General features: G+C 50.2%; 1 protein-coding gene across 5 annotated transcripts in view; it reads right to left on the reverse strand.

Annotated features, from left to right (window-relative positions):
- G3BP1 (G3BP stress granule assembly factor 1) overlaps positions 1-21220 on the reverse strand; it is a 524543-nt gene that overhangs the window by 354616 nt on the left and 148707 nt on the right. The gene's annotated exons all lie outside the window — the stretch shown is intronic.

Consider the following 21220-nt stretch of genomic DNA (forward strand, 5'->3'; position numbering starts at 1 on the left):
ATGGTCCGTTTGTGCACCGCCCAACCTCTTTTGGCACCCACGTAGCCAACACAGAGCTGATCATCCACCCGGAACTGCTGTGTACGCTGCAGATAGAATGAGAGCGCACGTTTTGGGTCCAGACGGTGGAGCCGCACCTCTTCCCTTGAAGGATGCGGAGGCAGAAAAAAGGTGGGCAAAGTGATGGTCTGCCCGATGTGGAAGGGCGTGACAACCTTTGGCAAGAAAGGACGTGTCCTCAGAACCACCTTGTCCGGATGAACAGAAAGGAAAGGAGGTTTGGAAGAAGGAGTCTGGAGCTCGCTCACTCACTCACTCTCCTGGCAGAGGTGATAGCTACCAGGAAAGCCGTCTTGAGAGTAAGAAGACGTAAGGGGCAGTTATGAAGGGGCTCAAAGGGAGCGCACATCAGAAAAGTCAAGACAAGATTCAAGTCCCACTGAGGCATTATGAAGGGCACAGGTGGGAACGTATGCGTAATGCCCTTAAGAAAACAGTTAACAACCAGGGACTTAAAAAGAGAAGGCTGATCTGGAAGCCGTAGAAAGGCAGAGATGGCCGAAACATAACCTTTAACAGTGCCCAGAGCAGTGCCCTGCTGGGCCACAGAGAGAAGGAGCAGAAGAACCTCAGAAAAGAGGGGCAGAAAGGGGATCCACAGTCTTAGCTGTGCACCATGCCACAAATCTGTTCCACCTACCGGCATACACCATTTTAGTGGAGGGACGCCTGGCTGCCAGGATGACATCACAGACTTCGGGAGGAAGATCGAAAGGCGTCAACTGTCGCCATTCGATCTCCAAGCAGGTGGAAGCTGGACAGGTTCGGGTGGAGGGCCTTCCCCTGCTGCTGCGACAGAAGATCCTCCCGGAGAGGCAGACGGATCAGGGGAAATTGATGCTCATACAGAGTAGCTCGGGATACCCTACTCTTCGAGCCCAGTCTGGAGCCACAAGAATAACTTGGGCCAGGTCGCGCCTGATCTTCAGCACTCTGGGCAGAAGTGGTATAGGCGGAAAGGCTTACAACAGACCTCAGCTCCACTCGAGACGATAAGCGTCTCCGAGCAAGTGCCGCCTTGGAAATTCCAACGCGCAGAACTGCTGACACATGGCGGTGGTGTTGTCCGCGAACACTTGCACTACACTTCCCCGGACGGAGGGAAGGAATGCCTTCAGTGCAGCCGGATCACCCGCAGCTCCAGAAGGTGGATATGGAGCTGGGACTCCGCCGGAGACCAGAGGCCTCTGATCTCCACCTCTCCCATGTGGCCTCCCCAAACCAGGAGGGATGCATCCGTCACTACTGTGTGCTCCGGTTGGGGACAGGATCTGCCACTAACCCAATCGCAATCCGTGAGCCACCACTGCAACTGTCGTGCAGTACCCTCCGAGAGCTGGACGAGATCGGACAGGTTGCCCTGATGCTGTGCCCACTGCAACTTCAGGTCCCACTGCAGAACCCGCATACGCCATCTGGCATGCGGAACTAGCAGGATGCAGGAGGCCATCAGGCCCAGAAGCCGGAGGGTCATCCTGACAAACCCGGGATGGAGGCTGAAAGAGCAGAACCATATCCTGAATATCCCAGACTCGCTGTTCAGGAGGATAAACCCGAAACAGCGTTGAATACAGAACTGCTCCGATGAAGGGGAACTTCTGAGAGGGACTCGGGTGCGACTTCGGCACATTGATGGAGAACCCCAGCAGATGCAGGAGGCCAGCCGTAGTCTGGAGGTGGGAGACAACTGCCTGGGGCGTACCTGCCTTCAACAGCCAGTCATCGAGGTAGGGGAAGACTGACACCCCTGACCTGCACAGATGAGCTGCGACCACCGCCATCACTTTCGTGAACACCCGAGGGGCGCTGGTAAGGCTGAAGGGGAGCATGGCAAACTGAAAATGCTCCTGGCCTACCGTGAACCGCAGGTAACGCCGGTGGGCCAGCAGGACGGGAATGTGAAAATAAGCGTCCTGCAAGTCCAACGCTACCATCCAGTCTCCAGGGCAGACAGGACCTGAGCCAGAGTCAGCATCTTGAACTTCTCCTTCCGGAGGAAGAGATTGACGTCCTAGAGGTCCAAGATGTGGCGCAGGCCCCCCCTTGTCCTTCTTGGGGACCAGAAAGTAGTGGGAATAGCAACCACTCCCTACTTCCTAATCGGGAACGTACTCGATGGCCCCCTTGGCCAGGAGGGCAGCGACTTCCTGACGGAGGAGAACCAAATGATCCCCCGACATGCGGTGGTACCAAGGTGGCATGGCTGGAGGGGAGGACAGAATGGGGAGCGAGTAACCTTGGCAGATTATCTGCAGCACCCACTTGTCCGAAGTGATACCACGCCAGTGGTGGAGGTGGTGATGGATCCTGCCTCCTACCGGCGTGGGATGCCCCTTGAAGCTGATTGGAGGTGGAAGCAGCGGGTGTGGAGGTGGACTGCCCCGCCCGCTGGTTACCAGACCCACCCCTGCGGAAGCCACGTCCACGGCCACGCTGAGGAAGGTTCTGCACAGTCTTTGCGGAGGAGCCCGTCTGGGCGCCTTTACCCTGGCAATGACAGGAATGAAACCCAGGCGTGGCAGGGCTCTTAGTGGAAAGACCCAAAGACTTAGTCGTGGCCATGAGTCCTTAAAGCGCTCCAGGGCACTGTCCGCCTTGTCGCCAAAGGGGCGAGAGCCATCAAAGGGCATGTCCATTAGCAAGCTCTGGACATCAAGTGAGAACCCAGTAGACCGCAACCAGGCATGACATCGCAGTGCCACAGTCGTGGAAATCGCTTGCCCAAGGAATCAGCTGTGTCCAGACCACACCTGATGGCAAACTTTGCCGCTTCCTTGTCCTCCGCAATCGCTTGGGAAAGGACAGCCTGGACCTCTTAAGAACACTGAGGCAGGACCTCAGCTACCGTATACCACACGGCGTGGGAGTAACGGCCCAACAAGCAGGCGGTATTAACCGACCCCAACCCCAAGCTGGCCGAGAACAACCTCTTGCCATATTGGTCCAGCTTCTTAGGGTCCTTATCCGGCAGACCCATGGGAAAGGTACTCTGCGACGTCGAGGTCTGAATGACCAGACTCAGGCGTGGGGTGATTGGTCAAGAAGGCAGGGTCACCAGGTGCCGGGCGATGACGCCTAGCGACGTTCTTATCCACCGGTGCCCCCGAGGCCGGCCACAACCAAGTGCCCAAAAGGACTTCGGTAAGGGCCTCATTGAAAGGGAGCAGCGGTTCCGACGACGTAGACGCCGTCTGGAGCACCTCAGTAAGGAGGTTGGTCTTAAGGGCCACTGTATGGAGGTCGAGATGGAGAGCCTCCGCAGCTCGACGCAGCACCATAGTGTAGGAAGCGCCCTCGTCCATAGAAGCCGGATGGGAGGCAAACCCCGGGTCAGAAGACACATCAAGTTCACCCGCATCTTGAAGGTCATCCACCCAATCCTGCTCGGAGTCACACAGCCGCGCAATGGGGTCCTCGGAGCCGGCTCCGGGGTAGAAGGACTGGAGCCGGAGAGGGGGCCAGCGGCGCCAGCCGGGGCCGAACCGGAACTGCATCCCAATGAGGATCAGAGGTCGGAACGAAATGGTCCGAGAACCGGGGCAGGGTAAACTGTACCCAGTGCGGCGCCTGTGGCGGAGCTAGGAGCTGCGCCGGGGCCAGAGCCATAGGTGCTGCACCGTGTGGCGCCGGAGCCGCAGGTGCTGGATCCAGTGGCTCCGGGGCCGGCGCCGCCGGGTCAACAGGATTTGGACACGTGGCCGCGGGAGCCCGAGGCCTAAACAGGCAGTCCATGGCAGCAAGAAACTCTTGCATCTGTTCGCGAGTCGCCGACGGACCAGGAAATAGCGGGTAGGCCGTGGGACTCCCAGGCTCCGGAAGCCGCAGGGGCGGAGCCTCTGTCCCCCTCGTCCGCTGGAGCGACGAGGGGACGCCGGAGAGCGAACACGATTCTTCGACTTCTTATGACGTCGCTTACCAGAATCTGAAGGTGAAGACTAAGAGTCCGAGGAGCAACGGCTCCGGTCCCACGAACGGCCCCTAGACACGGAGCGGTGGTGAGTGCCGGACCTCCAGCAACTTCCGGTGCCGCTCCCGCAAGGCCTTCGGGGCCAAGGCACAGCAGTCCCGAGAGTCATGGTCGGTCTCCAGGCAGTAGAGGCAGACATCATGGGGGTCCGCCACCGACATATTACGGCGGCACGAACCACAAGACTTAAAGCCAGGCATCCCTACGTGCACCAGGAGACAAGAGAAGGAGACAAAAGTCTAAAAAAAAAAAAAAGTGGTCAAAAATTGACTGGGGTACGTGCTCAATCCAGATCTTTCTTTTTCCGTGCCGAAAGCGCAGAACTGACATCAGCAAGCATGGGTGGTGCCTAAGTAGCCTCCGTGACGTCATCCCGGCGCGCACGACGCGAGTGATGGGCGTGGAGCCGCACGCCGCCACCTACTGGCGCGTAGGGGTACTGCCAAGCAGAAAACTTTCCGGATCCAGACTGACGCCTGGGGAATTTTCCAAGGTAAGGAATCTATCACTAACGTGTCTCTTTCAGAATTTTCAAACACTGACCCCTAGTCACAGATCTAGGTTGTATCCATCATCTTTCTTTAGCTCACTTTGACACCCCAATTCAGACACAGCAATGCAAATCAGTCGTGACCCTGTGCCTCATGGGAACAGTCCAGCCCGAACTGCCAAGCCCTGTCTTCCCTGGACCGGAAACGAGCATCCTGGGACCGGTTTCGGGCTAATAGCCCTCTTTAGCCAGGCTAGCTTGAATCCAGTGGCAAAGTGAGCAAGGTACCCACGTCTGGGCATACCCTGCCAACTTAGGACAAACAAAGCAAACAAAAGGAGATGAACGAACTGGACTGTTCCCATGAGGCACAGGGTCAGGACTGATTTGCATATGGTTGTGTTCAAACTGGAACGGCATTGTGAGCAAAAAAACGATGGATTTAGGTCCAGATCTATATACTGGGGTGAATGCATGACATTGTTCTGCATTCTGTCCATCAACTGTTTTTGCATTTGTCACCCCGAGTGGTAAGGGTATGCCCAGACGCGGGTCCTGTCCTCCCCATGCCACTGGAAGAAAACAAGTTACTTACCTGTAACTTTCATAGATTCTCATGCTTTCCATCATTCCCCGTCGTCGGAATGGGAGCCTCGGTAAATAAAAAATATAACCATAGAAACAAAAGAGAAAATAGGCTTAGGCCTCATCTCATTTTGTAGTATATCACCCTCTTTGTGTAAAAGAGCCCAAACTTTTGCCAGGACCAATCAGCACAGCCTCACCCTTTGGAACCTTCCTGAGAGAGCTCAGAGCCTCAGATTTTCGTAGCCGTTGTGCAAATAGCCACTACCTCAGTAAACAGGCAGAGCTTTCCCCGGGGAGGTGGGTGGGCGCATGAGAATCTATGAAAGTTACCAATACTGGGGAACCAAAGTTACAGGTAAGTAACTTGTTTTCTTACCCCAGTATTGGAACTTTCATAGATTCTCATGCTTTGTATCAGAATAGTTAGCAGTAAATCACAAAAGCACATTTTGGTAGACACTTGGCCTTACATAACCATCTCAGTTTACAGTAAAAACTAGTACATGGTAATCAAGAAAAAACAATCATTACTGAACCAAATGTGCTTACCAGGATGGAGGGATTGTAGGGAAAGCTCACCTCTCAATGAAAAAGATTCCTGAGGACTGCTTGACCAACAGCAGCGTCATCTCGTCCCACCGACTCCAGGCAGTAGTGTTTCGTGAAGGTGTGTACACTGCTCCACGTTGCTGCCCTGCAAATGTCTTTGACAGCAACTCCAGCAAAAAGAGCCACTGAAGACGCCATCGCTCTTGTAGAATGAGCACGGGCCCTTCTGTCCAAAGGTTTGCCCGCAGCATGACAGAATTGAATTGCACTGGAGATCCAGCGGGAAATGCCACTCTTAGCGAGAGGCAATCCCTTCCGTGGTGCACTGTAGGAAATAAATAACTGTGTAGACTTCCTGAAAGATCGTGTGCGCTCGAGATAGAATTTCAGACATCTCTGGACATCCAAAGAATGCAATGTTCGTTCCGCCTGGGTAGAAGGACGTGGAAAAAAGGAATTCAAAATCAAGGGTTCATTCAGATGAAAATCCGAAGGCACCTTCGGGATGAATTTTGGGTTGGTTCTCAATATTAGCACATCCTTTTTGAACTGCAGAAAAGGCTCCACTATGGACAGAGCCTGGAGTTCACTAACCCTTCTAGCCGATGTCAACGCTAAGAGGAGGGCTAGCTTCCAAGAGAGGAACTTCAAGTCCGCCCTGTGAATCGGCTCAAAGGGAGCTTTCATGAGCTGAGCCAGTACTAGGTTGAGCTGCCAGATCGGTGAAGGTGCTCGGACCGGAGGATACATCCCAAACAACCCTTTAAGGAACTGTTTTACAATCCTCGCGGACCATAGAGATGGCCCCGATGTCTTTTGTCGAAAACGGGATATGGCAGCCAGATGTACCTTGACAGAAGAGTGCACCAGACCCGATTTAGCCAGCGACAGGATGTAAGGTAAAACCTGATGTGGCAGGGATTTATAAGGATGGAGTTTATTCCTCTGGCACCACAGACAAAATCTCTTCCATTTTGCCCTGTATGTCTTATTAGTGCTTGGCGCCCGCGCCCGAGACAAAACATCCCTGCACTCCCTGGAGAGATTCAGATGACGGAATTCTCTGTACTCAGGTGCCACGCTGTCAAGTGTAGTGACTTCGGATCCGGATGGAGCACCTGTCCCTGATCCCGCGACAACAGAGATGGAATCAGCAGCAAGCGAATTGGGCGATCCTGGGAGAGAAGCAGGAGTTCCGTGAACCAGAACTGCCGTGCCCACGCTGGAGCAATGAGAATCATCTTGCACGGTTCCGCCTTGGCCTTCCTGAGAACTCGAGGAATGAGGGGAATGGGAGGAAAAGCGTGGCAAAATGCGCCGAACCAAGCAATCGAAAGGGCATTCCCCAGAGATCCTCGATGGGGAACCTTGCTTGCGTAAAACCGACATTTGGCGTTCTCCGGGGACGCAAAGAGGTCTATGGTCGGAGTACCCCATATCTCAAACTCTCTCTCCAGCGTGGCTTGGTCTAATTCCCACTCGTGAGTCACCTCCGTCTGACGACTCAGAGCATCCGCCGTGATGTTGAGGCATCCTGCTAGGTGCTCGGCATGTAGGTTGACCCTGTGAGAAATCGCAAAATCCCAGATCGTCTGAGCTTCCTTGGACAGAGTTCGCGATCTTGTTCCCCCTTGCTTGTTGATGTAGTGCATGGCCGTCGTATTGTCCGTCCGGACCAGCACTGCACGATTCTGAATTCTGGGAAGGAACGCCAGCAAGGCTAAGCGAATGGCCATCAGCTCCAAGAGGTTGATGTGGTTTAGGCTCTGTGCTGGACTCCAGTGACCCCTGATTTGAAGCTCCTGGAGTACCGCTCCCCAGCCTTCTAAGGAGGCATCTGTGGTCACCACCATAGGAGACGGTGGAGTCCGGAATGTTAATCCTACTGCGATGTTCTCCTTTACCAGCCACCACTCGCAGGCCTTGCGCATACCTGGTATTACCCATACCTTGTCGTTGAGACCCTTCTGCCTGGCGCCATTGTTTGTCTAACTCCTCCTGCAGAGGACGAATATGAAGCCTGCAATGCGGTATTAATGGTATGCAGGATGATATCGATCAGAGTAAGGACTTGTACAGGCGAACCGGCAAATATTTCCTCTGCAGCACTTGACGAGCGGAGGCGATCAGCTTGCGTTGACGCTCCTCCGATGGCCGAGCGGTGCATAGTGTCGTGTCCAGAATAGCTCCCAGGAACCTTTGCGACCTGGAGGGTATCAGCACCGACTTGGACCTGTTGAGCTGAAGACCTAAGTGGGCGAACAATTGAATGCAAGTTGAAACGGCTTGAGAAGTCGCCTTGAGCGATGGAGCTTTGACGAGCCAGTCGTCCAAGTATGGGAACACTTCTAGCGATTGCTTTCTGAGAAAAGCAGCGACTGGTGCCAGCATCTTCGTGAATATCCGAGGTGCAGACCGAAGGCCAAACGGAAGCACTTTGAACTGGAAATGGCTCTTGCCTACTGTGAAGCGTAGATATTGCCTGTGAGCTGGGTGGATTGGAACGTGGAAGTACGCATCCTCTAAATCCAGGGACGCCAAAAAAATCGCCCGGATTCAGTAGACGGAGAATATCCTGGAGAGTGACCATCCTGAAGGAGAGCTTGATGAGATAGGTGTTGAGCTCCCTTAGGTCTAGTATAGGACGCCACGTATCTTCAGTCGTCCGAACCAGGAAGAACCTGGAATAGAAACCCTTGCCCCTCTGCGAAAGAGGTACCGGTTCTATCGCCCCCCTTGATGAATAGTTGGTGGGCTTCGAGATGTAACAGTCGGAGATGTTTTGAGGGACGGGCGTCCGGAGCTCTCGTTGGAGGAAGATCTTGGAATTCCAACGTATGGCCACTCTGAACAATATTCAAAACCCACCGGTCCGATGTTATAAGGACCCAGCTGTCCAGACAATAGGAGATCCTGCCCCCAACCGGTGTCCTTGGTAGGGGAGGAACAGTAGTCAGAGCCAGGAGGCCGCTATTGCCTCTTGGCATTGTCTCGTCCCTGACGATTCTGACGTCCTCTCTGGGACCGACGAGAGATAGACGCCGATTGACCTTGGCGTTGGTTCGAGTACTGAGCCTTGTATGATTGTCCTGACTGCGTTGAATACTGACGCTGGTTGCCTTTGTAAGAAGTGAACCCTCGTCCACGAGCCCCTCTGAATGGAACCTTCCAATAATTTAAGGATCCTAAGGACTTTGCCGTGTCCGTGTCCTTCTTGATGCTTTGCAGGGCCTCATCGACATGCTTGCCAAAAAGCATTTCCCCGTCAAATGGAAGGTCCAGGATCTTATTTTGGACCTCCTGACGGAACCAGGTTGCTCTTAACCAGCCTTGACGGCGCAAGTCCGCTGACCCTGCCAAAGCCCTGAAAGCGGTAGAGGCTATGTCCATAGCACAGTCAATGACCTCAGAGGAACATCTCTCTCCTTCCATGAGCACTTGCTTGGCCTCCTCCTGACTAGAGTCTGGTAGTAGATCCATAAACGGCTCCATGTCGCACCACATCTGGCGGTCGTACCTGCCTAGAATGGCTAATGAATTTGCTGCCCGAACCAACAAACTGGCCATGGTGGAAAATCTCTTCCCTACATTGTCCAGCCGCCTGCCATCCTTATCCGGAGGCGTAGTCAAAGGTGTCGAAGGATTCTTGGACTTGCTCTGTGCGGCCTGAGATATCACAGAGTCAGGCTTTGGTTGTCCAAGAAGACATGCAGGACTGCCCTCAGGGGCCTTGTATTTCTTCTCCAGCCGGGGAAGAACCGGGATGACAGTAGCCGAGTTCTGCATAATCTTGATTCCCTCATCCCACACATGCTCAATGATGGGAATTGACCTGACAGACTTTTTGTATTGTGCCTTAAAGTCATAAAGAAAACAGTCCGACTGTTCCACTGTGAGAGGCAGACCAAATCTTTTGGATGCACGCTCCATAAGATTATGGAACCCCCCAATATCTGCCGGAGGCGACACGTTTGTGTCCCGCCCTGCAGCATCCAGATCTTGCATTCCAGTGTCATCAGGATCCACATCCGGATCCCCTGGATCAGTGAGTGGGACCACGTGCACCTCATCCTTTTCATCCGTATCAACATCTTGTGTATCCTCATTGGTAGGTTCCGGATACGAAGTCTGAGGAACCACTACTGGTACCACCACTGGTGAGGTACGTGGTATGTCTTTAGGGAGAGGTGGCAAGTCCACTGCCGGCCCTCGCGGAACCACTGATGTAGATGGATGCACTGGTGGAACGTCAGGGTGTGATGGAAATCGAGCTCTGTTGTCCTGCAACACCATCTGCAAGTCCGTAACCAGAGCAACTGGTAAAGCTATCATGTCCTGTCTTAAAGTGCGAGGACGTACTTCCTGCTGAACATATTGTTGTTCCTCCTGCTCATCTTGTCCTTAATACTCCTCAGGATCAGTCTCTTGCTGCTTTACATGCAGATCTGAGGGACTGTAGGCATCCCCATACTGCTCACCCTCATCCTCCGACTCATCTAGAAGCATAGATGGTGGTAAAGACGTAACCCGCCTAGGTGAAGTCATGTCCGGTGTAATTTTCAACCTCTGTATTGAAAATCCTGAATTTTTCAGCGTCGACGGTCCCGTCGACGGAGTCGTCGTCGAAGGAATCCCAAGCGTCGACGAAATAGACGATGAAATCGTCGACGGTACGGTCGCCGTCGTTGTCATCGTCGTGGTCTTAGTCGTCGACACCGCCGTCGAAGACGAGAATGAAGCTGTCGTAGACGATGAAGCAGACCTCGTCGACGGTCCCGTCGACGACACCAAGGAAACAGTCTTTACTATGGAAATAGTCGTCGACGTACCTGCTTTAGTCAGCGTCGGCGGACGCTGTTTCTTCACCGGAGCCATCTGAGGAGTTCCTGCAGAGTGTTTCTTCGCAGGCTTTTCCTTTTGGGACGGAAGAGAAGATATGGAAACCTCCTTTTTGTCCCTAGAGGCTGTGTCCACACCAGCAGCCTGTCCCTGCCTCTCCTTTTCACTTCCGGGAGGAGATTTCATGGGACCAGCCTCCTCAGACCTTTCAGAGATCCCGTGAGGGGCTTTGACAGGGGGTTCCGCAGAGATGGAGGGAGACGACCTACCCCTCTTCTTTGATCTCCTGGAGGAGGTGCCAGAAATCGAATCCTCCTCATCTGAAGAGAGAGCCTCCTTCCTGGTCTTCAGCTTTTGCAGCCATGTCAGCAACCGACCTTCTCTGTCCCGCAAAGTCTTGGTAGATAAGGTCCGACAAATCTTGCAGTCTGTGGCCTTGTGTTCCGGGTATAAGCAGTAAATACAACTCTCATGCTTATCCTCAATGAAAAGTCTCTTCTTTCCACAAGAAGCACAGGGTCTGAATAAGGCTTTCTTTTCCTTTTCTGACATAATGTCACTATAGATGGTAAAATGTAGATTTCTAAAAGAAAAATTTGTGAAAACTGAGCAGAGCTCAGTGGAGACTCCCTAGCACAACGTGCGGTAGAAAAATCTGAGGTTCTGAGCTCTCTCAGGAAGGTTCCAAAGGCTGAGACAGTGCTGATTGGTCCTGGCAAAAGTTTGGGCTCTTTTACACAAAGAGGGTGATATACTACAAAATGAGATGAGGCCTAAGCCTATTTTCTCTTTTGTTTCTATGGTTATGATATTTTTTATTTACCGAGGCTCCCATTCCGACGACGGGGAATGATACAAAGCATGAGAATCTATGAAAGTTCCAATACTGGGGTAACTTTGAATAGAACCCCCTGCCCTTCTGTAGTTTTGGCACCACTTAGATCGCGCCCTTTCTTAATAACATTTTCAGCTGATTCAAAAGTTCTTTTAGGTGAGCAGGAGGGGGAACTCTTGGTGGAGTATTGGGAGGAATCTTTACGAATTCCAATGCGTGTCCCCTGAGCACAATATCCAGAACCCATTGATCGGTAGTAATTTGACCATTTGGAGTAGAAGTGGAAGATTCGACCTCCAAGTTTCGAAAAAGCGGGAGGATTTTGCGACGGTGTGTGGTGAGAGTCAGTTTCTTGGAGGAATCCTTTCCTCTGTAAGAGGATTTTCCTCTTTATTGCCTGTAGGTGGAAGAATGCCGTTGCCTATATGACTGCCGATTCTGGGAGGAGTAGCGGTTTTGACCTTGTTTGTACTGATTAGAATTTCCTCGAAAGGAAGAAGAGGAGCCACGACCTCTCGCACCTCGAAAAGGCTGCTTTTTGAACTGTAAAGACCCAAGAGCACGAGCAGTGTCAGTGTCTTTTTTAATTGTTTGAAGGGCATCGTCTATATGCTGGCCAAACAATGATTCACCGTCGTAAGGCATGTCCAGTATTTTTGTCTGTACCTCCTGACGGAAAGTCGTGGCCCGTAACCAGCCCTGACGCCGGAGGACTGCTGCACCAGCCAAAAGACGGAAACCAGTGGAGGATACATCAACAGCGCAATCGATAATTTGAGGAAATTCTTTCCCCCTCTTGGAGAATCTTTAATGCCTCTGGCCTAGACACTTCAGGGATAAGGTCTATAAGAGATGATATGTCTGACCACATTTGGCGGTCGTAACGGCCCAAGATCGCTAAAGAATTGGCCGCACGTACTGTAGTTGCAGCCATAGTGGAAAATGTCTTTCCTATACCATCCAGGCGTCGACCCTCTCGATCTGGTGGTGCAGACAATGGAGGTGATGGGTTTCTGGATCGACGCTGAACTGCCCGAGTAATGATGGAATCCGGCTTTGTTTGCGAAATTAAACAAGCAGGAGAATTTGAAGGGTCTTTGTATTTTTTATCTATCCTAGGAAGGATAGCTGGAATAGGAGTTTGCATCAGCTTGAGGCCTTCTTGCCAGATAAAATCGATAATTGGAATACAACTGACTTGTTTTTGAGGTTGATCCTTAAAATCATATAGGAAACAATCTTCCTCCCTGGTGGTCATAGGAAGGTGGAATCTCTTAGCCGCTCTTTCCATGAGCAAATGAAAACCACCGATGTCAACCGGTGGAGAATCCAAAGGAGGTGGATCAGCAGGAGATTGCGTTTGTATTTGATAGTTGTCCCATTCTGAAAGAAGGGATCCGTCATCCAGCTCACCTTGTTTGTCACAGTCATCATCCTGCTCGTCGACAATGTCTTCCTCTATGATTTGACGAACTGCAAGATGTTGAACTCTTGTCGCCGACGTAGGTGTGGCCACTGATTCCTTATTTGAAACAGGCTGTGGAGGTACCTGCGGCGTTGGAGAAGTCTCCACAGAACGTGGAAAACGGCGGTTGTAATCATTCAACATATATTGGAGGTTGGAAATAAGACTTAAAGGCAGTTGTGCCATAGGAAGTTCTTGCGCCGGGTGCGTGTCACAAGTAGAGAAATCGTCCTCTTGTAAGTCGTCGTCATCAACAGATTCCTGACACTTTATAAGAAGTTCAGAGGGACTGCGAGCAGCCCGAAATCAGTCATCCTCGGATTCCTCATCGTCAGATGTAAATAGCACCTCTGGAGGCTGAGAAGGAGCTTTAATTGGCATTAGGGTATCCAAAGAGGAATGTCGTCGTTGAAGCAAAGAGTTTGAAGCCTTTAGTGGTATCAGATCTATAGATTGAGTCGTAGCCGTTGTTGCTGATGATAAAAATCGTTGAGCCACCGTCTACGTCGACGACCAAGCAGCTACCGTCGACGACCAAGCAGCTACCGTCGACGACCAAGCAGCTACCGTCGACGACCAAGCAGCTACCCTAGACGACCAAGCAGCTACCCTAGACGACCAAGCAGCTACCCTAGACAACCAAGCAGCTACCCTAGACGACCAAGCAGCTACCCTAGACAACCAAGCAGCTACCCTAGACAACCAAGCAGCTACCCTAGACGACGAAGCTACCCTAGACGACGAAGCTACCCTAGACGACGAAGCTACCCTAGACGACGAAGCTACCCTAGACGACGAAGCTACCCTAGACGACGAAGCTACCCTAGACGACGAAGCTACCCTAGACGACGAAGCTACCCTAGACGACGAAGCTACCCTAGACGACGAAGCTACCCTAGACGACGAAGCTACCCTAGACGACGAAGCTCCCGTCGACGAAGAAGCTACCGTCGACGAAGAAGCTACCCTCCACGAAGAAGCTACCGTCGACGAAGAAGCTACCGTCGACGAAGAAGCTACCGTCGACGAAGAAGCTACCCTCCACGAAGAAGCTACCCTCCACGAAGAAGCTACCCTCCACGAAGAAGCTACAGTCGACGAAGAAGCTACAGTCGACGAAGAAGCTACAGTCGACGAAGAAGCTACAGTCGACGAAGAAGCTACAGTCGACGAAGAAGCTACAGTCGACGAAGAAGCTACAGTCGACGAAGAAGCTACAGTCGACGAAGAAGCTACAGTCGACGAAGAAGCTACAGTCGACGAAGAAGCTACAGTCGACGAAGAAGCTACAGTCGACGACGCTACAGTCGACGAAGCTACAGTCGACGAAGCTACAGTCGACGAAGCTACAGTCGACGACGTATGCTTTTTTCTATGTTTGCTTGCCGTCGTCGACAAAGTTAAAGGTACTGTAGACGAAATGGGTCTCACCTTAACAGATACCATCGTCAGCGGTGAAGATGCCGACGACAGGATCATAGCCGGCTTCATAGACATAGAAGTTGAAGTCGTCGACGTAGATGCGACGATGGCAGCTCTCGTCGACGGAGGAAGCTTTGATGAGCTCGTCGACGAGAGAGGCAGTTTCTAAGGTAAAAACTGCACAGATGGAGTCTTTGACGCCTGAGAATCAGATCTCGGGGGCGTAAAGGATTCGGATAGTCTCTTGGGGGGGTGGGAGGGGGGGGGGAAATCACCCATTTTGAAGTTGAAGGTTGGGTAGTGGGCTTATCAACATGTTGCTTCTTCACCACTTTAGGTCTTGGAGAAACCTTCTCAGAGTCACTTGTTAACTTCTGAGAGTCACTTGTTCCCTTCAAGGAGGGAGCAGTTTTGATTGAAGACACACTCTCCACATCTGAAAGAGGATTCTCTGAAGTCTTCAACTTCTGTAGCCACAGAAGGAGACGCCCTTCTCTGTCTTTTAAAGTCTTCGGTGAGAAGGTCCTACAAATTTTACAATCTTTTACCTGATGTTCAGGATATAAGCAATAAATACATTTTTTGTGAGGGTCTTCAGAATGAAGCCTCAGTTTACCACAACTTCCACAAGGTCTGAAGAGGGATTTCTTGGAAGTAGACATCATAGAGGTAATCTTCTGAGGAGATATGAGAAGAAAGAAAAATGAGCAAGCTCAGGGAGACTCCCTTCACATGACGTGCAGTAGAAAATCGGAGGGCCTGAGCCTCTGGGGAGAAGGTTCTAGTGGGTGCGGACGCTTGATTGGCTGGATTTTGGACTAAAACATAATGACAATAATATGTTATACATGTGACAAGTTGTCTGTCCATAAAAACTCTTTGGTTTCACTTTCTTTTATGCCTATTAGGCTTATGTTATTACTACATTGCTATGTTATGTACCGTGGGACTCCCACTTCGACAACGGGGGAATATTCAAGCATGTGAATCTATGAAAGAGACACGAATACTGGAGAACATTTCTTTCCAGCACGTCAAGCAAGGAGGTAGGTGTTTTGCCTCCGGTGCGGCGGGGGGCCATTTTAGGATGCCTTGAGGCATCGGGGGAGAGGAAAGTATTTCCTCTCCCCGGATGTCTCAATGCAGGGCATTCCTGCTTCACGATCACGCACAGCGTCGCGATCATGGAGCAGGAATGCCCCACTACACACCAGGGGATGGGTTTTTTTGGAAAAGGAAGTGACCCCTTAGGCAAGCTTCGCTTCCTATGGGGCCCATTTAGAATTAAGACTTTTCTGCCCCCCATGGGAGCAGATCGGACATTTTTTCGGCCGATTCTGGGCCCGGGGGGGGGGGGGGGGGGGGGGCAGAAAAGCCCACTAGACCCAGGGATTCACAGTCAAGGGAAGCGACCCCTTGGGCAAGGGTCGCTTCCTGGGTGGCAATTCTGTTTGTTTACATATTCTGCCTCCCCTGGGGGCAGATCGCCACGTTTCTTTGGCTTTTCTGCCCCGGGCAGAAACCCCCCTAGACACCAGGGAATTATTTTAAATAAAAATGGAAGCAACCCCTTGGGCAAGGATTTTTTTTTTTTTTTTAAATGTGTATTCTGTATTCGGCATTTTTATTGGGCCTTCTGCCCCCCCGGGGGGGGGGGCAGAAAACCCCACTAGACACCAGGGACTCATTCATAAAAATGAAATGGGAGTGACTCCTTGTATGCGTATTCTGACCCCCCCCCCCCCCCCCCCCCGGGACAGATTAGCCTGTTTTTTTTGCCTTTCTGCCCGGGGGTGTGGGGAGCCCCAAGGGTCACTCCCAGGGGGCAGATATTTTTTTATATGCGTAGGCAGATCAGCCTATTTTTGTGCCCTTTCTGTCCCCGGGAGGGGCAGAAAACCCCACTAGGCTCCAGGGATTTTCTATTGTGAGTAATGGAAGCGACGTGGTTGCTTCCTGGGGACAGATCTGCCCCTTTTTTGGCCTTTCTGCCCTAGGCAGGAGGGGGCAGAAAATCCTACTAGGCACTAGGGATTCATTACTTTTGCAAGGGGGCAAAGCCCTGTCTCCTGTTTTCTGCCCCACCTGGCAGACAACCCGATTGACCATTTGGGTAGTAACATAGCATGTTATAATGTTAATTGTTTTATTTTTTGTGAATTGCAATTGTAATGCTTTTTTTCTTTTTTGTTCTAGGTGAAGGCTTTTGCTCTTTCGACTCTTCCAGTTTGCGGTTTCGTTACTGGTGGTTCTGCTGTTTGTGTAGTTGCATGTGTTTGGTAAGAGACTTTTCTGTACAATGTAAATGAGTTTCGTTTCTCTGCATGAATTGTTTTTTGCAAATGGTGTAATAATAGCAGTATGTTTGGCTTTTGGTTTTTGAGTGTCAAAAACGTTTTGCATTTGTGCTCGATTTGTATTTTGTTGTCTTGCGAGTCATTTGTTTTTTAATTCTAGTGCGATATCGTTGGTTTTTGCTGCGTCTCTGTAGAGTAGGTGCTGTCTCTTGCAAGTGAATTGTATAGTTTGAATATATAGATCTTTGTGATAAAGGTACACATTTCTTTACTTACTTGTTTTGCACAGAGTTGGTTGTTGACTTGTTTGTGCAGTCTCCTTTCTTAGTAAGGATAATGGCTAGCCGCAGGATTACTGCTCAGCAGGTTGTTGGTATGCTTTTTGAGTCTTCCTCTGACCATGGTTCAGAGACTGACTCTGCATCGGAGGCAGGGGACGATTCTGGCAGTGAGTTTTCTCTCCATATAGAATCATCGGATGATGAAGATACTGTTAGTGCGGATAAAGTGCCTGTGTTAAGAGGAGGAGATTGATGTGCCGATAGTGCGTCAAGAGGCATCTGGGCTGCAGCCTGGGGCTGCAAGGCTTCCCGTTGGTGTAGTGCGTCACAAGGCATCTGGGCTGCAGCCTGCGGCTGCAAGGCTTCCCGTTGGTGTAGTGCGGCAAGAGGCATCTGGGCTGCAGGCTGGGGCTGCAAGGCTTCCCTTTGAAAGTGATGACCTCTGGGTTGCCCCTGGTATGGTGCAGCTGGCATTGCCAGACTTTACTGGTGTTCCAGGGTGTAGAGTGAATACTGAAAACTTTTTGCAGAGAATTTTTTTCAGTTGTTTATGGACGATGTGTTTTTGGCAGAGATTGTTGAGCAGACTAATTTGTATGCTAACAGTTTTTGAGGTACAACAGTGCCAGTCTTAAGCCACACTCTAGAGCTACCCGGTGGACTCCCACAAATCTCAAAGAGATGAAGAAATTCTTGGGTTTAACTTTTTTGATGGGCTTGCTAAGGAAGCCATCAATGTCTTCATATTGGTCTACTAGTCCCTTGATGGCAACTGCTATTTTTCCGGCAGTCATGAGTCGTGACAGGTATTTGCTTCTGCTTCGGATAATGCATTTTGTCGATAATGGTTTAGTGTTGCCACAAGATCACCCTGAGTGTGACCGTCTTTTTAAGATTCGGCCTGTCATTGATCCCTTTGTTAAGCGATTTTCTGAGATCTATGCTCCTGGGAAAGAAATTGCAGTGGATGAGTCTTTGGTGTTGTTCAAGGGCCGCTTGGTTTTTAGGCAATACATTCCTAGTAAGAGGGCACGCTATGGAATTAAGCTGTATATGCTGTGTGACAGTAGGACTGGATATGTCTCTAATTTCAGGGTGTACACCGGTAAGGAATCCAGGATTAACCCCCCTGGTTGTCCGTCCACTTTTGGAGTGACTGAGAAAATTGTTTGGGAACTTGGTAGAGGATTTTTTAGCAAAGGCCACCATTTATATGGGGATAACTTCTACACTGGTGTGCGGTTGTTCAGGGAATTGGCCAAAGTGGACACTGTTGCTTGTGGCACAATCCGCTCGAACCGTAAAGCTTTCCCAAAAGAACTTGTTTGTCAAAAGCTTGTGCGGGGACAGTGCAGTGTGTTGCGTTGCGAGGAGCTTCTAGCTGTGTAGTTTCCAGACAGGAGAGATGTCTACATGCGGACTACCATCCATGATGAAAGCACTGCACCTGTGACTGTTTGGGGTCAGGTTGCTATAGCGCACAAACCTGTGTGCATTTTAGACTATAATAGGCACATGGGTGATATTGACAGAGTAGATCAGAGGTTGGAACCTTCCGCTGCTCTTCGTAAGGCTTACATTTGGTAAGGCTTACATTTGGTACAAGTAGTTGGCTATCCATCTTTTCCACTTGGCAACCTTTAATGCTTTTGTTGAGTTCCAGGATTCTTGTCCTGAGTCAAAGAGGACTTTTGCTAAGTTTCAGGAGTCTGTAATAGGCAGCCTTGTTTTAATGGAACAGGCAAGTGTTCCTAGAGTTGGAGTGGTGGAGGATGTTGCTAGATTGAAAGGTCGCCACTTTCCTGATCACATTCCTCCCAGGCCCTCAAAAGACTTTCCGAGTAGGAGATGTAGAGTCTGTTGGCGAAGAGGTACGCGGAAGGAGACTCTTATGTACTGCCCAGAGTGTCCTTCTAACCCTGGGCTGTGTGTCCCTGCTCGTTTTAGAGCGTACCACGCGCAAAATAATTTTTGGGAGCATCCATAAGTGGTAAAGTGAACTGCCTGGTCTGTATTCTTCAAAAAATGCGACTCTGTTTCAAGGTTGGCATTAGTGCAATGTATTTAATTTGTGATCTTGTGTTCGTAGATTTGTATCTATTTGCAATTTGCTTGTGTTTTTATTTTTGTCAAAAAAAAATCCTAAATGTGATGGCGGTGTGTGTAGGCTGGCGCTTGGCTGGCGGTGTGCGTGGACTGGCGCTTGGCTGGCGGTGTGCATGGACTGGCGCTCGGCTGGCGGTGTGCATGGACTAGCGCTCGGCTAGCGGTGTGTGAGTAGTGACTTGCTGCTCGTCACTACACACACTGCTAGCTGAGTGCCACTCCACGCAATCCATCAGCTTGTGTGGTTACTGTGTCAGGAATGTGGGCGTGTGAAAGTTATGGGCCCTTGAATGGCGCTGTTTGCTGGTGTGAGTATTGTAATGTAATGGGTCCGCGGCTGGCGGTGTGAATGGTTTTGTATGTGTGTCACGTATGAAATGTGCATGAATGGCCTGTAAAGAGGTTGGTGCCTTGTCGTGGCATTATAGCTCACGAGCTGCTAGTCAATAGTTCAGTTTCTCGCCCTTTCAATTATTAACCGTGCATTTCATTTTTGTGAAATCACTTGCTTATATAATTGTATATACTGAACCATCACTCGCCCTCGTGCCAAATCCAACCAGTATGTGTGTGTGCTTGAGGATTAGATGGCTGTGCAGTAATATTTGTCTTTCTGAAGCAGGGTGTACCTTGTCCCTTTTTGTGAATGTTGTAATGTGTGGTTTTTGTGCCTGGTGGTGTGAATGGTCTTGTGTGTATCACGTATGAAAGGTGTGTGAATGGCCTGTAAAGCGGTTGGTGCCTTGCCGTGGCTTTACAGCTCACGAGCTGCAAGTCATTGGTTCGGTTTTTTGTCCATTTAATTGACAGTGCATTTCATTTTGGTGAAATCTCGTTAATAAAATGTAATATACTGAACCATCATTCGCCCTCGTGCCAAATCCAAGCAGTATGTGTGTGTGTGTGTTTGAGGAATAGATGGCTGTGCAGGAATCTTTGTCTTTTTAGTTTCTCTGCCAAGGTGTACATTCCATACAAGAATAACCCACTAACTGTAGATATTGTCATAAACCCATGGGAGTTCATGGTGATGTCTCTTGTGAATTCCAAAAAGTTATTTTATCCACATTGTCCTGCAAACCTCAAAATGTCGGTCACATTTTCCTTGCAATATTGTGCCGAAATTCTCACGCTGTAGAAACAAACAACTAATTATGTCAAAACGATCTAGTTTTGCAAGGGGGGGGGGGGGGTCACCTGGGATTTTGGCCCCGTGCTGGGCGGCCAGCTAGGGAAACCTACCAAACCCATACACTTCTGAAAACTAGACACCCGGGGACTTCCAGGGAGGTATGGCTTGCGTGGATCCCCCAACGTTTCCTTACCCAGAATCCCCTGCAAACCTCAATTTTAGCTGAAAAAATCCTTTTTCACACATTTTTGTGTGGGAAAGTTGTAGGATCACTGGGCTCATACAAATTTACCACCCAGCGTTCCCCCAGGTCTCCCGGTAAAAATGGTCCTTCACTTGTGTGGGAGGCCCAAGTACCCGCGACAGGCAAGGGCCCAAAACGTAGTGAGGCGACATCAAAGTTGCCAATCTCAAAACCACCTGGTTTTGTAAGAGGGGTCCACCTGAGTTTTTGGCCCCGTGCTCGGCGGCCATCTACGGAAACCTACCAAACCCACACATTTCTGAAAACTAGAAACACGGGGGCTTCCAGGGAGGTATGGCTTGCGTGGATCCCCCAACGTTTCCTTACACAGAATCCCCTGCTAGAAGCGAAGGGGTTAATTAGATAACATCTAGTGTGAAATCAGACGGACTTTCAAAACAAGCACCTTTCTTTCTTATTTAGAAGCGGCCATCTTAGTACTATCAAAATATATATAGTGCGCAGTTCTATGCATTGTTAATTCATCGTCACATATTACATTACATATTGCTTTAGACTACCAGTGGACTTATATATATATTTACACTGATGGAATTCAGATCTAGCATATTTTAACATTGTGGACTGAAATGTCTATGGCCGAGTGTTCGAAATTACAATCTCGTATTCCTTCTTCATTTAACCAATTGTGCCTTGAATGGGCTAAATTCTAAAGTAAACCAATGCATAAACTTAATTACAAGACTTCTTAGGCATTTCAATATATTGGGTTACAATATCATCGTGCTCCAGGTCAAACATGATTAGGCCCTGAATGGGTTTACACTTTAATATACCAGTAAATGATCTGCGAATTGCAACATTCTATTAGGCAACAGTTAATAGGCCCTATATGGGCAGAAGCCAGGAAGCACTATGTGCACAGTATTGTATATAGTGTCTAGCTATAGGCGGCATACGACCACAAAGGGGCCCATTTAGTCT

Source organism: Triturus cristatus, chromosome 7 (assembly GCF_964204655.1).
Source record: "Triturus cristatus chromosome 7, aTriCri1.1, whole genome shotgun sequence".
Lineage (NCBI taxonomy): Eukaryota > Metazoa > Chordata > Amphibia > Caudata > Salamandridae > Triturus > Triturus cristatus.